This window comes from Coffea arabica, chromosome 7c, assembly GCF_036785885.1.
Source record: "Coffea arabica cultivar ET-39 chromosome 7c, Coffea Arabica ET-39 HiFi, whole genome shotgun sequence".
Lineage (NCBI taxonomy): Eukaryota > Viridiplantae > Streptophyta > Magnoliopsida > Gentianales > Rubiaceae > Coffea > Coffea arabica.
This window is the reverse complement of record NC_092322.1, coordinates 32624405-32637941: the sequence shown is the minus strand read 5'-3', so window position 1 is coordinate 32637941 and position 13537 is coordinate 32624405. Positions and strand designations below refer to the sequence as shown.

General features: G+C 31.9%; 1 long non-coding RNA gene across 1 annotated transcript; it reads left to right on the top strand.

Moving 5' to 3' along the window:
- Window positions 1–7855: 7855 nt before the first annotated feature.
- On the top strand, window positions 7856–10923 carry LOC140010439 (uncharacterized). The gene is made up of 3 exons (XR_011817739.1): window positions 7856–8415; window positions 9760–9819; window positions 10705–10923. It is a non-coding gene; the product is annotated as an uncharacterized lncRNA (long non-coding RNA).
- Window positions 10924–13537: the final 2614 nt, after the last annotated feature.

The window sequence follows — 13537 nt, the reverse complement described above, 5'->3', positions numbered from 1 at the left end:
GTCCCACGTCCACTATTTACTCTTAATTTTCTAAAATTTCTCCAATGCTAGAAAAATCATCTTAAAACTATAATTGCTCATAAAATCCACCAGATAAATATTTCTAAGCCAGAAAATGCGAAAATTATGCAATTAAGGGGTAATAAACCCTAGGAAGAATATTAGGGTTTTTACGGGTTCTCACAGTTATAATTCATTTTGACAAATTTTCTCAATTTGCAATAGGCCTATATAGAGTTTTACCATGTAAATGACACGCCTCGCCGCCTTCAAAATTTTAAAACCGGTTTTCTAAGTTTCATATTTCTATGATCACTTTAATATAAATTAAAATACAAATGGTTAAGGTATATGTAGGCAAGTAAGAAGGCATGGTTTTAATATTGGTTTGCTTAGAGGTAAAGGCAATAAATTTACATATAAATGATTGACTTACCAATGTTTAATCATGTTCAACAAATTTTTAATAGATCGATAGAATATAGCATTGCATTACATTTTCAATCAACTTCAGCTAGCATGATTTATATGTTTGTTAAATGTTTCAACGATACAAAAAAAACAATTATGTAGCTGATAAGTACACATATAATTAAAGATTTACATAAATAATTTTCTAAATTTGTGGGTGATGAGGAATGCTAAATAGTTTTACACAAAAATTTCTGTGTGCCCACTGCATATTAATCTAAAGTTTTTGTACAAACTGAACATGTCCACATGTTAGAGTTTGGGTTGCAAAGCAGAAACAGTAATAAACTAGTGGTGCAAAGTGATATTTTGACCATCTATTATCACCCGTGTAGTGTGCATGCGTGAAAATTCCATTGATTTTCTTAAAACTGTTAATAATTGGAATAAAATGGAAGGGATTTCAGAACTCAGGGTGCAATTTGTCTTAAAATCAAATTTGAGATTGCAAATTAGGATTTGGTCATAAGTTAATGGGTAGCAACTGGAACTTAATCATTCTTTTCAAGTTCCAACACTCCCAAATTTATCCCAACAAAAAAAAAATCAGGTATCTTCTGCAGCTACAGTACTGAAAATCAAATGTAAAATCAATTATTTCTATTCACGCAAGATGGTTACGTAAAATCAAATGTCACATAGGGACCACAAGATGTATTGTCTAAAATCAAATCTCACATTAGGATTATATTTCATTGGCGTAGATTCAATTATTTTCTGAAATTTTTTTTTCCTTTGGAAACTTACAAATGATTGAATGATGACAGTTTAGTTCCGCGAGTGAATTACGTTTATAAATCACAACTAATATTTATGCATCAACTCTATCTCTTGGTAAATTTAAACTGAGAAAATGACCCAAATATTGAGCAAGGGCAATAAACATAAATTCTTGCGTTTAATTGTTGATGAATTTTTCTAATGGGTGTCCTGTATTATAACGAAGTTATAATATGAGTGAAAACGTTTATATTTATTGCACCCCTTTCATTTAGACACTTTTTCAAATTAATTTCACTCTTGCTACAAATTTGATATCTGAGTTTTCTTCTTAATTAACGAGTGCCCGTGCCCCATGCCCCATTAGCCAAATCCATTGTTGAATTTGTGAATATCAAAAAATTCAAGCTAACAATAGGCGCCGGATGGCAAAAGAGAAAAAAAAAATCTAATAATTAGTGTTTAATATATTGTTACTTTGAAAAAAAATATCTAATAATACACTATCACCGTTAAATTCATGACACATGTGCAAAAGTTCGATTTCAAATTCAAATTTTACACATTTATTATTCATCCAAAACTGATGACACTTGTCTGTATTATCAGCGTAGATTAATCCAAAAAATAAAGCATTCAGGTGGGTGTAAATGCTGCATTTTACAAGTGAACTGGGGGAGTTAGTGGTACCTTTCAAAAATTAAGGCGAGAGCGCCAGGTGCATATGAAGACAGACATGTCTACGCTTTTGCCCTCCGAATAATCCGGCTGTGGCCGAGGGCCACCCAACTTCCCCAATTAAAGCATAAACTCATTTGGCCGGTCTCGTGAGGAGCTTTTCCGTGGTGTCTTTTTTAGTCCAAACACTTTGAATCCACACTTGCAAAATTAAAACTTTTAGTCTACACTTTTAGTAACGTCATTTTAGCAAAGCATTATTTGTCAAACTATTCTTTCCTTTCTTAAAAAAAAAAAGAAGAGAAAAGAAAAGTCGTATTATTTTTGGATTCAAATTTAAAGGTATACTTTTTGATTCACTTTAGAACCTTAAATAGAAGATGGGGTGGGTGGGGTGGTCCAATTCTCATAAGCAGCTAGGCTAGCAAGCTCCTGCATAGTAGGATCCCTCATCCCTATAGCTGTAGGTATGGTTACAGAAGAGTTCAGCTTCCCAACAATCTACAACAACAACGTTACACACTTCACAGTTACATCATCGCTATGGAGAATTTCATCTCTTGAGGTATATTCAGACTTTGATCAGTTTGAAATCACTGGAGAAAAAGGGATATTCAGAGGAAGTTTTCCTCGTGACATTGGAGAAACAGAGGGGGAGTTTCATCGTGGCTTGACAGAAATGGAAGTTGAGAACAAGATGGACTTATTGTGGGAAGACTTCAATAACGAGGATCATAATGAAGATGATGGTGATGATGATGAAGATTTTGATCAGGGCCAATCTTCTCTTGGAATTAGTGGCTTGGAAGATCATGAATCTTATGAGAAAAATGGATTGGAAGATGCTGCAGAGCTGTGCTGTGTGCAGACTTTGAAGATGTCCAAGACCGGCCCAACCAGTCTTGTTCTTTCTCAGAAGAAACATAAAATGGTGCTGGTTTTGAAGTTTTTGATGAAGAAGCTTCTCCTGCTCCAGAAAATGGCAAGGATGAAGAGAAGGGGATGTTGAATTGTGATCGATATTCTTAATTTCTTGTCCAAAATCTGCTCTATAAGCCTTTTTGATCCTTCGAGCATCAAAGATAAGGAGTTTCTGAAGTTTTCAAGCCCCAAAAATATCATGTAAAATTAATATAGTATGCAATAAGTTTTAAACTGAGTTCCAATCATTGATTTTTTTTTTTTTTTGGGAATCTGTTTGCCAAGGAATTATGTAGTCCTCTCGTCTATATGGCATATTTATTGAAAATTTGAACCCCACAGGAACTGTGTTCGTTGGCAGTTAGTAATTGGAATCGTCAATTGGGATGATCCGAGTTTTTGGTAAACCCAAGTTCAAATTACCAAAACGAATTGATGAATCAGGCTTTTGGGCTTCAGATTCATCTAATAAGATTCATATGGCTGATGAATATTGGAGTTTGGGCTCATTTTGGATATGGCCCAAGCTCATATTAATAAGTGATTATACATTTGATATTGTATACTATAATAAAATTCTATCCAGAGTCCAGACTATAAATTACAGATGTTATATATATAACTATTCAATTAGGTCAGATTTTAATTGGGCTGAGCCTTATAATATACCCGTTTTGGGTTGCAATGATTTACTAAAAAATATTTCACCTAATACAGATTTTAATAAAAGCACTAATTAAGTGTTTAAGTATGTTATTTGAATGCATACTTTGTTAAATGATTATTTTATTGGATAATATTTTATCTTAAACTTTTTAAATGTATTGATCTCTTTATCAAGTTCGTAATATTGGATACAAAGATTAGATTTTTATTTTTATTTCTTAAAACACTAAAGATGGAGTATATAAAAAGCACTAAATTTAAACTTTTGTTAAAGTATTTTTAACACCAAAAACTTTACTTCAAATATACTTTCATTATCAAAAAATTCTTTCTTAACAAAAGCACCACTTGTAACGAGCTATCAGACAAGTTTGACTCAGGCACATATTTAGATCCAAAGCCTTCCCGATCAAATAGTGCACAAGATTTAGCCCCATATTTTTTCAAGTTGAAAGGCCTGGCTTGAGCTGGGCTAGCCCATTAACAGTTTTATTGATTGAAAATGTGCTTAAAGAGATTTCAACAGCTGATTGTATATTTCCAAATCGAGTACAATTTCAAGAATAAAAATTTATTCTATGACTTCTCATCCAAAAAAATATATATCTTGTTACTCATCCATAAAAATTTTTGAGATAATTTCATTCAACTACCTTGACATTTAGCCAAAATATGAACTCTATCTTGTGACCTGACCAAACAATAGTCAAACAGCTTTTTTTTTTTTTTTTTTTTCAAGTCGAATCATTTGAATCGCAACGCGCTTAATAAAATGTCCCCCTCCTTTAAAATATGTCTAAAAGTCCCAAAATATCCTTTTGCAAATTAAGTTAATTACATAGACCTGTCCCAAAGTTTGTCCAAATTATATTTACCTGCTCTGATGTTTGTCCAAATGTCAAAAGGAACCTATCATTTTCCAAATTAGCTCAATACATTGAATAGCCAAACGTTTATCAAATAAGCATTTTCCACTAGACAATTAACTTAATTGCAACAAGGTCCTTAGCGAAATTTTCAAAACAACCAATAATTGCTAATTCTTTTTCACAACCATGCACTTTTTTTTTTTTTTTTTTTTTTTGTGGTGAAACCCTATATACGGGTGGGATACCAGCCCAAATTTATTGGAACTTAGGAAAATGAGCAACGCCTCTGATACAAAGAAAGGAACAGCCAATTGCTAATTCTTTTTCACAACCATTCTTTCGTCTCCCTATAATTACAGATAGTGTTACCAAAACCCCAATTATATGGTACCACGAACAATAGTTATTCCATACGGATACCACTAACAATAGTTGTCGGCCACACGTGCAATTTCTTTTGCCACTGCTATCATATGCTCAATATTAAATAGTGGTTCCCGAGTAAATATGCCAAAAAAAATTCTGTTTTTTAAATAAAATAAACTATTAACTTCAAATCCACCTCTAAGCACTAAATACTAAGGTTTCTACACAAGGGCAACAATTTGGAACCTGAAGTAACCAAGAAAGCACTAATCTAGAAATAAGCATTGACTTCAACATCATACCACGAGTGTTTTCAATATATATATATATATAATCATATCATGAATAAAAGAAGAAAATTTTGGGGCAAAAAAAAAGTTAACAAGTTCTACTGTCAATATCGTCCAACTAAATTTTATCCAATACCAAATTTTGTATCTTAAACAATAATAATTATTGTATGGAGAAATTAAGTAGGTCAAACGAATATGGCTGTGACTGAAATGAGTCGGAGGAAAAAGAAAAAAAAAAGGAGAGAGAAAGAGGTTTTCTATATTTTTCTTTTCGTTTTTATTCCTAAGAATTCAGGAATTGACTAATTTGGATTTTAGTTTTTCATGAATGACATTAAGTGATTTTTCTTATTGCTAGTTGGTTATTCGAAAGTTAAATTGTATTTTGGTCAAACTACAAGATCTTCCTAAGAAATTTGGACGAATTTCTATGTTTCCCATAGTTAGGCTAGGACGCCGTCACTCATAGGGGATAAGTATAATTCGGTCAAATCATAGTCTTTTTTGGTAATTTAGTCATACCTCAAGGAAGTGTAATTGACCCAACATTAAATTGCAACACGTTAAATCAAAAGAAAATTAGGAGAAAGCGTAAAAAAGTTAGCAATTCTTTGAAGTTGTTAACAGTTCATTTAAGATAATATAAAACTTATATGCTGATAATAGAAAATAGTAGTTCTAACCATTCAAGATCCTAGACATATGCCTAGAAGTTAGAATTTCGGCAGTGTTGTTGGATTGTTGGACTAAACTAGGTTCATCTAGAATTAGACCTAGTTCGTATAAAATTGTTAAACCAATGTTGTTTGTTTCTATGCTTAGTATATGTTTAATATCTAAAAGAACGAACGGTCACAAAATCTTAGTGTCTTTTAATATATGTATCTCAAGACACTAACTTTTTCGTTATACAAACTACATATCTTAAACATTTTGAGGAAGTTTACTATAACTAAAGGTGTCAAAATGGGTAATTTGAGCAGGTTAAAATAGGTAATGGTTATAAGTGAGTTAATCTATTTATATGCATTTAATTATATGGGTATAAATGGATAAGTCAAAAAATAAGTTAGATAATCTATTTACAACTCATTTATTCTAATATTTTACAAACTCATCTAAATTTTTTTGTAAACTAAATTATCAATTTATACCACCCTTCATAGTCTGCACCTATTATTAATTTTAAATATTTACTTATAGAATCCAATAAGTCTAATTACCATTTTTTCCAATCCGTGTGCTATTTCGCAAAATTATATACCATTTAATAATTGAACAATAAGAATATTTTTGCTGTGCAATAGGGAAAGTATTTGGAACCATGAAAAAGAGAGATTAAACAATGATTGACCAACTTATGAACTTGAAGCTGATACCATGAAAATACAAATGAAAAAAGGGCAAAAAAAAAAAAAAAGTCTCCAAGTGTATAATTATTCTTTATTGTTAAGTTGAAAACTAGCCAACAGATTCTCCCACCTTTCCATTAGGTTCTCCACTTGCTGACGTTTAGTCAAAGGTGATGAAGAAATTAGGATACCATTGCCGAAGACAATTCTAAATAAATGTGATTGTGTGGGTTATCTAATTATACTCATTTTTTAAATGGATATTATTGACTAACCCATTTATATCCATATATAAAAACTTAAAATACCTATACTCAATTATTCATGAGCGAGTATGGATCAATTTAGCTAAATGCATTTTTGTTTGACACCTATAACTGTAACTATAAAGGTTGAGATGTCAAGAATGAGAAGTTCTAAATTCAGAATCCCATTTTCCCTTCATGGTTCTCAACCCTTACTGTTTAAAAAAATAGTAGGACAAACAACTTCAAATTCTACGAATACAATTGCTAAAAGAATATGGGTGGCCAAATCTTAGCCTAATAGAGATCGGGCATCAGGCATGTAAGCTTCTACTAGGCTTAGCTTAGGGCCTTAGGCAGACAACTTGGATTTCTCTTCCCGACAGCATCAAGCTTTTATGGTCCAGACTCACAGGCCCAATTGATGGTAGAAAGCATAATCACAAGTTTGCAAAGACAGTTTTGATATAAGATGGGCTCCGCGTCAACATCCAGACCACATTCAAGCTTTCTTGTAGTCACTCTACGAACCATGTGTAGAGTTTGGGCAAAATCAACGTAAATTGGACTGGATCCACTACCTTTTTGGGTTGATGATAACTATTATGACTAAATTGTACAATTAGAAAGATGATGGCTTTGTCCAAAGGTCTAGTTTATTACTGCAGATTTGTGGTAAAATTCATCTTAAAGTAGAGAATAGTATTTTCCATGAATTAGATATGATCTTGAAGGTATCATAACTACGTTCATAATAAAATTGTGTAACTGTTTGGATTTGTGACAAATACTTTTTGCCAAGAAAATACCATAGCTCCAGATTTCATCACAAAAAATTAGTACAAATATAATTGATGGTTAAAGTACACTATAATACAGAAAAGAATTTTAAATTCTCATTTAAGATTCTTTTCTAACTCTTATTTTGATGTAATAAATTTTATAAGTTTGTGTAAGTATGCAGAAAATATAGTGTTTGTCCTTTTCGTATTTAGTGTAGAAAACAAGGTGATAAACTAAGTAAATATGAAGACCCGAAAATCCCAAGGTTATTTTCATAGTTCTTTTCATGTTAAATTCTTTGCATTCAATGATTTCGTCCCTTATTATGTTTTTCCAATTTATTGCATGTTGCTTTTTTTTTTTTGGGGTGCAAAGAGGGATAATTGGGTAAACAAGGGGCTAAGTGAGTAAACAAGAGTTATTTGTCCAATGATAAGCCGCCATTTGTCAATCATCTACCCAATTCTTGACCCAACAAGCACCCAAGTTCCATTTCACAACAATTCCTCCTTTTCTTTCTTTCCTTGTTTGTAGCCCAAGCTTGAGAGATTCTTGTGCTTTTGTTCCATTTCTCTTCTTGCAACCAAGAGGGCCCAAATCCAGCCTTTCTTTCCTTGTTTTCTTGTTCCTCTTGTTTCCCTAGAGGAGAGCCGAGAAAGAGTGGAGAAAGCTTGAAAAAATTCTCCTCCTTGAGCTGGAAAATTGAGAAACTTGAGAAGCATAAAAGAGTAGCCCTTACCTCCTTCCATCTTTTCCCAACAAATCAAGAAGAGAAAAGCTCCAACATTCCAAGCTTGTTCCAACCGAGAAATTGAGTGGTGAGTAAGCAGTTTTGTTACTTTTCTAAGTCTTGAAACCGAGGGGGAAACTTGAGGGGAGCTTGAGGGATTTCATCCATGACCAATTTCACAACCAAGGGGAAAGTGCTTGAGAAAGATTGGAGAAACTTCGCTTCATCCTTGTTGTTGCAGCCCCGAGAGAGAGGAAAAGATTGGAGAGCTACCAGCCTTGATTCTTCAATTTCCAACTTCAATTTCTTGAGGGAAAAGAGGTAAAAAGGGCTGTAAATCCTTCCTTCTTCCATGTTTTTTTAAGCTTTAAGGATCTAAGTTGAGGTTGGCCAGAAAAGAGTGAGTTTTGGTGAAGAAAAGTTTCAAATTTTCTTGCTGGAAATTCTGCTTAGCTAATGACAGATTTATTGTGGTAGTTGATGACATATTTTGTGAAGTTTTTGGTGAAATGTTTGGCTAAAATAGGTACGCACCAGAAACAGATTTTTGCTAATTGTTTCATTTTATGTTTGATATATTACATGTTATGTATTTAGTATTTTCAAACAAGTTAAAGCTTAGAACTTCAGGTGACAGTCACCTTTGGACAGTTTTAGTAAAATGATCATAACTCAGTGTAAAAAAATCAAATTTGAGTGCCATCAATTGTGTTTGAAACTAGACTCAGAGAGCTTTCCATGGTATAAAATTTGAGCTGTGGTCCATTTATATATGCACCAGAAAATTGGTAAATTTGACTGAAAATTCTACTCTGCACAAGTAAAAACTGGAATGTTGTAGTAAATTGCGGCTCAATTTGGACCAATTTATGAACTTAATCTCTTTGAGGTGTCTTTGAAAGATTGTTAGTACTTCAAGTCTAATTTTTAATGGGGCAAGTTATATGTTTTTTTAACATTTATAACTCAAGTTATGATTTTTCAAAGGAACGATACTTGCTAAAAAATTCCAGTTTCAAAGGTACTCGAGTGCTACGAATTTCAACTTTCCTTGCTGAAAATTCATGATTTTAAACTCATAATTGTATACTTTGAGATTGATGGATTTCTTTATTAACAACTTATGCTATATGTTTCTTTCTATGCTGGATGTGAAAGATATTATGATTTTGGTATTTTGAACAAGTGAAAAGCTGGATCTTGACAAAAGTTTTGAAAGTGTTTGCTAGGAATTGTGTTTGGCCGAGGGAGAGAAAGAAAGGATTTTCGTGTCTATTTTCAAAATTTCGTGGTGACCTTGGACAAATTTTTTCTATATATTGTATAAGAGTTTACTTTCACATATATGTGTGATTTATTAAGCAAACACCAAGTGTTTTAAGTGGAAATAAACTCACCTTTCGAATTCCTTTTCTTGATGGTACATTTCTAGTTTTGGAACCGAGAGAAGGGATGAAATTTTGTCCAATGTTCTTCAAATCCCTTGGCCATAATCGATCTCTTTTGCTCCTATACCACTGACAACTATTGATTAATTTGCACATGATTTTTCCCTTGTTTGAACACGAAAATCTAGTGATCTTTTGAATGAGTTTTTGGAAGTTGACATGTCTCAAATGTGGTAGTTTGAAATTGTGCACTTTTGATACATTCTTTTGGTTTTAGGACTTGAAAGTGGGCGAGAACGTGAGCCCGGTACTGGAATGTGAAATTCTCATTATATGGGTAAGTGTTCCAATTGCATGTTCCATGCTACTTGTTGATCAAGTATGACTTGTTGCTTGAATTCGCTTATTATTGCGTAGGCGAGTATGTACTTTATCACACTCAACCTGACTTTACTAAATAATGCTTAATGTGCCTAGTTGATTGATACCGCTATATGTCTTGAATTGTAAATGCTTGAACTGCAAATGAATAGGCGAGTGTATATCTTATCGCACTCGACCTAATTTAACTGAGCTCTTGATATCCTATTTATAAATGAACTATTTGCAAGTGAACTGATATACATGTGTATGACTTGTAAGTTGGTTGGAGATGTTATCTTATCGACTATACTCACCGTTTGGGATCCCAAACCCCACTAGCTAGTTAGTCAAATCGAACCAATAAGGGTTTGGTCGAGGAGATTGACGAACCATGGGTACTGTTTACTGTTATTCCACTGGATTGGATCCATTGAATTTGGTATACTCGAGTATTACTTCTACTGTTATGTTTGGAGTTCAGGCCCAGTAAAGGGTTGAACGGTGGATGGAAATTAGAGATAAGTGGAACTCTATTGGGCTTGTTACTATATCCTAAGGTTGACAGAGTGTCAACGGATCCTAAACAAATTTCTACTGAATTGGCTTGCAAGAGCATACTGTTGCTACTAAATTGGCTCGCAAGAGCAGATTGAATTGGCTCGCAAGAGCAAATGGTATCCTTTTACGTGAATATGTTATTGAATATATATTATTAAATGATTTATCTGGATATTGCTTGCTTCATGAAATATGTGATCATGCCATGATGTGAATTTTATAAAGCCTGATAGATGGTTTGTTGTTTTCTTGGAACCTCACTAGGCTTTTAATTCATCTCGTTATTTGTTTTCCTTAACAGGGTGCGGGGATAAGAGAGACAAGAATAGTAATGGTTTGTAATAGGGTATCTTGAGTTTGTATTTGGCCGACACTGTATTAGGGTATCTTGAGTTTGTATTTGGCCGACACTGTATTATGGTACTAATCGTTTAAGTTCTTTTCCTTTGGTTTGTACTTTGGCTTGAATATTTGGACGATTTATAGCATGTAAATGTTATATTGAAGGATTTTAGTGTTACTGATTTGAAAATGTTAGTGAGTGAGTCTTGGCGAGAGTTGGACAGGTGATCCACTAAACTCTTGGGTACGCCTTAGGAGGAGGCAAGGTCGTCACAGTAAAATTAAACAAGAAAAGCTTGACATATTGGTTTTTGTTAAGATAATTTATTATAACCTGTATATCTCTACTTAATTGTTTTTGATAACATTGAACTCTTAGATCAACATTTGATTTTAAGATCTAACCTGGCTGTCTCTCAGTCACTAGGTCATTTTTCAAATTATTTTTGGAAATTTTTTGAAAAATGTATTTTGTGATAAAAATTAACTTTCTATGTGTTTTCTAGTGTCAGAGATTTGTTTTTGGATTTCTATGATGGCCAAATGATATTCTAAACAAGTTAAAAATAGTTCCTTAATGAAAAGATTCTAATTGATTTCTTTTGAAATTTAAGTCCTTACTTTTCAGAGTCAACTCCAGATTTAGTTTCTTATCTTATGAAAGAATCTAATTGATTGATTCTAAATTTAAAACATTTCGTTAAGTTTTCTTTATGTCTTGATTCATTCTTTGACTTGAAGCATTATCCTTTTTTAACCAATCTACCACAAAGCCAGTGATACTTCCAATCACTAGTTTGTTCAAAAACTAATTTTTATAAAATGATATCCCAAATAGGTCAATCTAGAGCAGGAATGAATAGGTTGAAATGCTGACTATGGTAGCCTTTTAGATAGTTTTTCAGATAAGGGCTTGTTTGGAGTTGTAGTAACTTATTGAAAAGTGCTTTCCTAATAGATCTTTTAATGCTAGCAAGCTCCACGCAGGTCTGCCAGAGATTCTCCCCCACTCAATTTCCACGTGCTATAAAGGGCCTAGCCCGCCTAGATAAGACACAGATGCCTTATGTATGCTTGACATCGGCTACCTATAGTCATTACGTTGTCGGAATTCTGAATAACACTTGGAGTGGCGCCCACCCCCGTATAGGGGTTAGCCAAAAAAAAAAAAAGATCTTTTAATAAAAAGTACTTATTAACTGCTTAAGTGCTTTTAAATATATTGTTTGGAAACATAGTTCTATAAGTACTTATTGTATTGGATAATGTGTAATTTAAAATTCTTTAAAAGTGTTTATCTCTTTATTTGGTTATAAAATGATTAAATTTGATGTTTTATTTTTTAAATCATAAAAGCTACTCTAAAAGCACCAAATTTGAGTTTTTGCAAAAAGTGCTTTTAATACTAAAAACTATACTCCTAATTTTATGGGATGATATTCATCAAACATGTTAAAAGTACTTTTAGTGTTTAAAAGTGTTTTTTTTTTTTATCAAAAACACTGTAACCCCAAACGGGGCCTAAGCATTCTTTTTAGGGATAATTGCAAAAACCTCCCCTGAGATTTCTGACATTTGCACTGACCTCCCCTGTGGTTTGAAAAATTACACTAACCTTCCCTGAGGTTACTAATCCTTTGCAAATTTAGTCCAAATGATTAAAATATTATTTTAGATAGTGAAATTAGAATTTTATACCAGATTTGCCCTTTGTTCTACATATCCAATGAATGACAAAGTACTATAAATCAATTAACAAGTAATAAATTTTAAGGAGTACAATTTATGGGCAAACACACATTACTCATTTAAAGTACCAGTTCTTTACGAATATTTTACTTTCAAATATTTAATTTATGATAAATATATCAATATTTATAACTAAAATTCAAAAATTGTTATAGTAATATTCTTGCAAAAAGGAAATCAATAGGTTATTTATTTAATATAAATTAAATATATATTTTTTTAAAAAATAAATGCCCCATAAAGTATTAATTTTTTATAGCTTTCATTCATTACACGAGTAAAGTATTCGCTCTTTGTGTGTATTTTATTCTGAATCATTTAATTTATGTTAAATACATAAATGTTTGTAACTAAAATTGAAAAAGTGTTATATTAATATTTTTACGGAAGAGAGATTGGTAGGTTTTGTATTTAACAAAAATTAAATATTTGAAAGTAAATACAAATCTGAATTTGAGCGTAAATATTTGTATTAAATTAAATGTTTGAAAGTAAAATACCCTTAAAGAACCGGTACTTTAAATAGTTACCGACTCTCTATAGACAAACACGTATTACTCATTAAAGTACCGGCTTTTTTCGGATATTTTACTTTCAAATATTTAATTTATGATAAATATATCAATATTTGTTAGTAAAATTCAAAAAGTGTTACAGTAATATTCTTGTAAAAAGGAAATCGGTAGGTTATTTATTTAATATAAATTAAATATTTTTTTAAAAATGACCCATAAAGTATTAATTCTTTATGGCTTTCATCCATTACATGAGTAAAGTATTGGCTTTTTATGGGTATTTTATTTTGAATCATTTAATTTATGTTAAATACATAAATGTTTGTAACTAAAATTAAAAAGTGTTATATAAATATTTTTACGGAAGAGAGATTGGTAGTTTTTGTATTTAACAAAAATTAAATATTTGAAAGTAAATACAAATATGTATTTAAGCGTAAATACAAATATGTATGTATTTAAGCGTAAATATTTGTATTAAATTAAATGTTTGAAAGTAAAATACCCATAAAGAGCTGGTACTTTAAA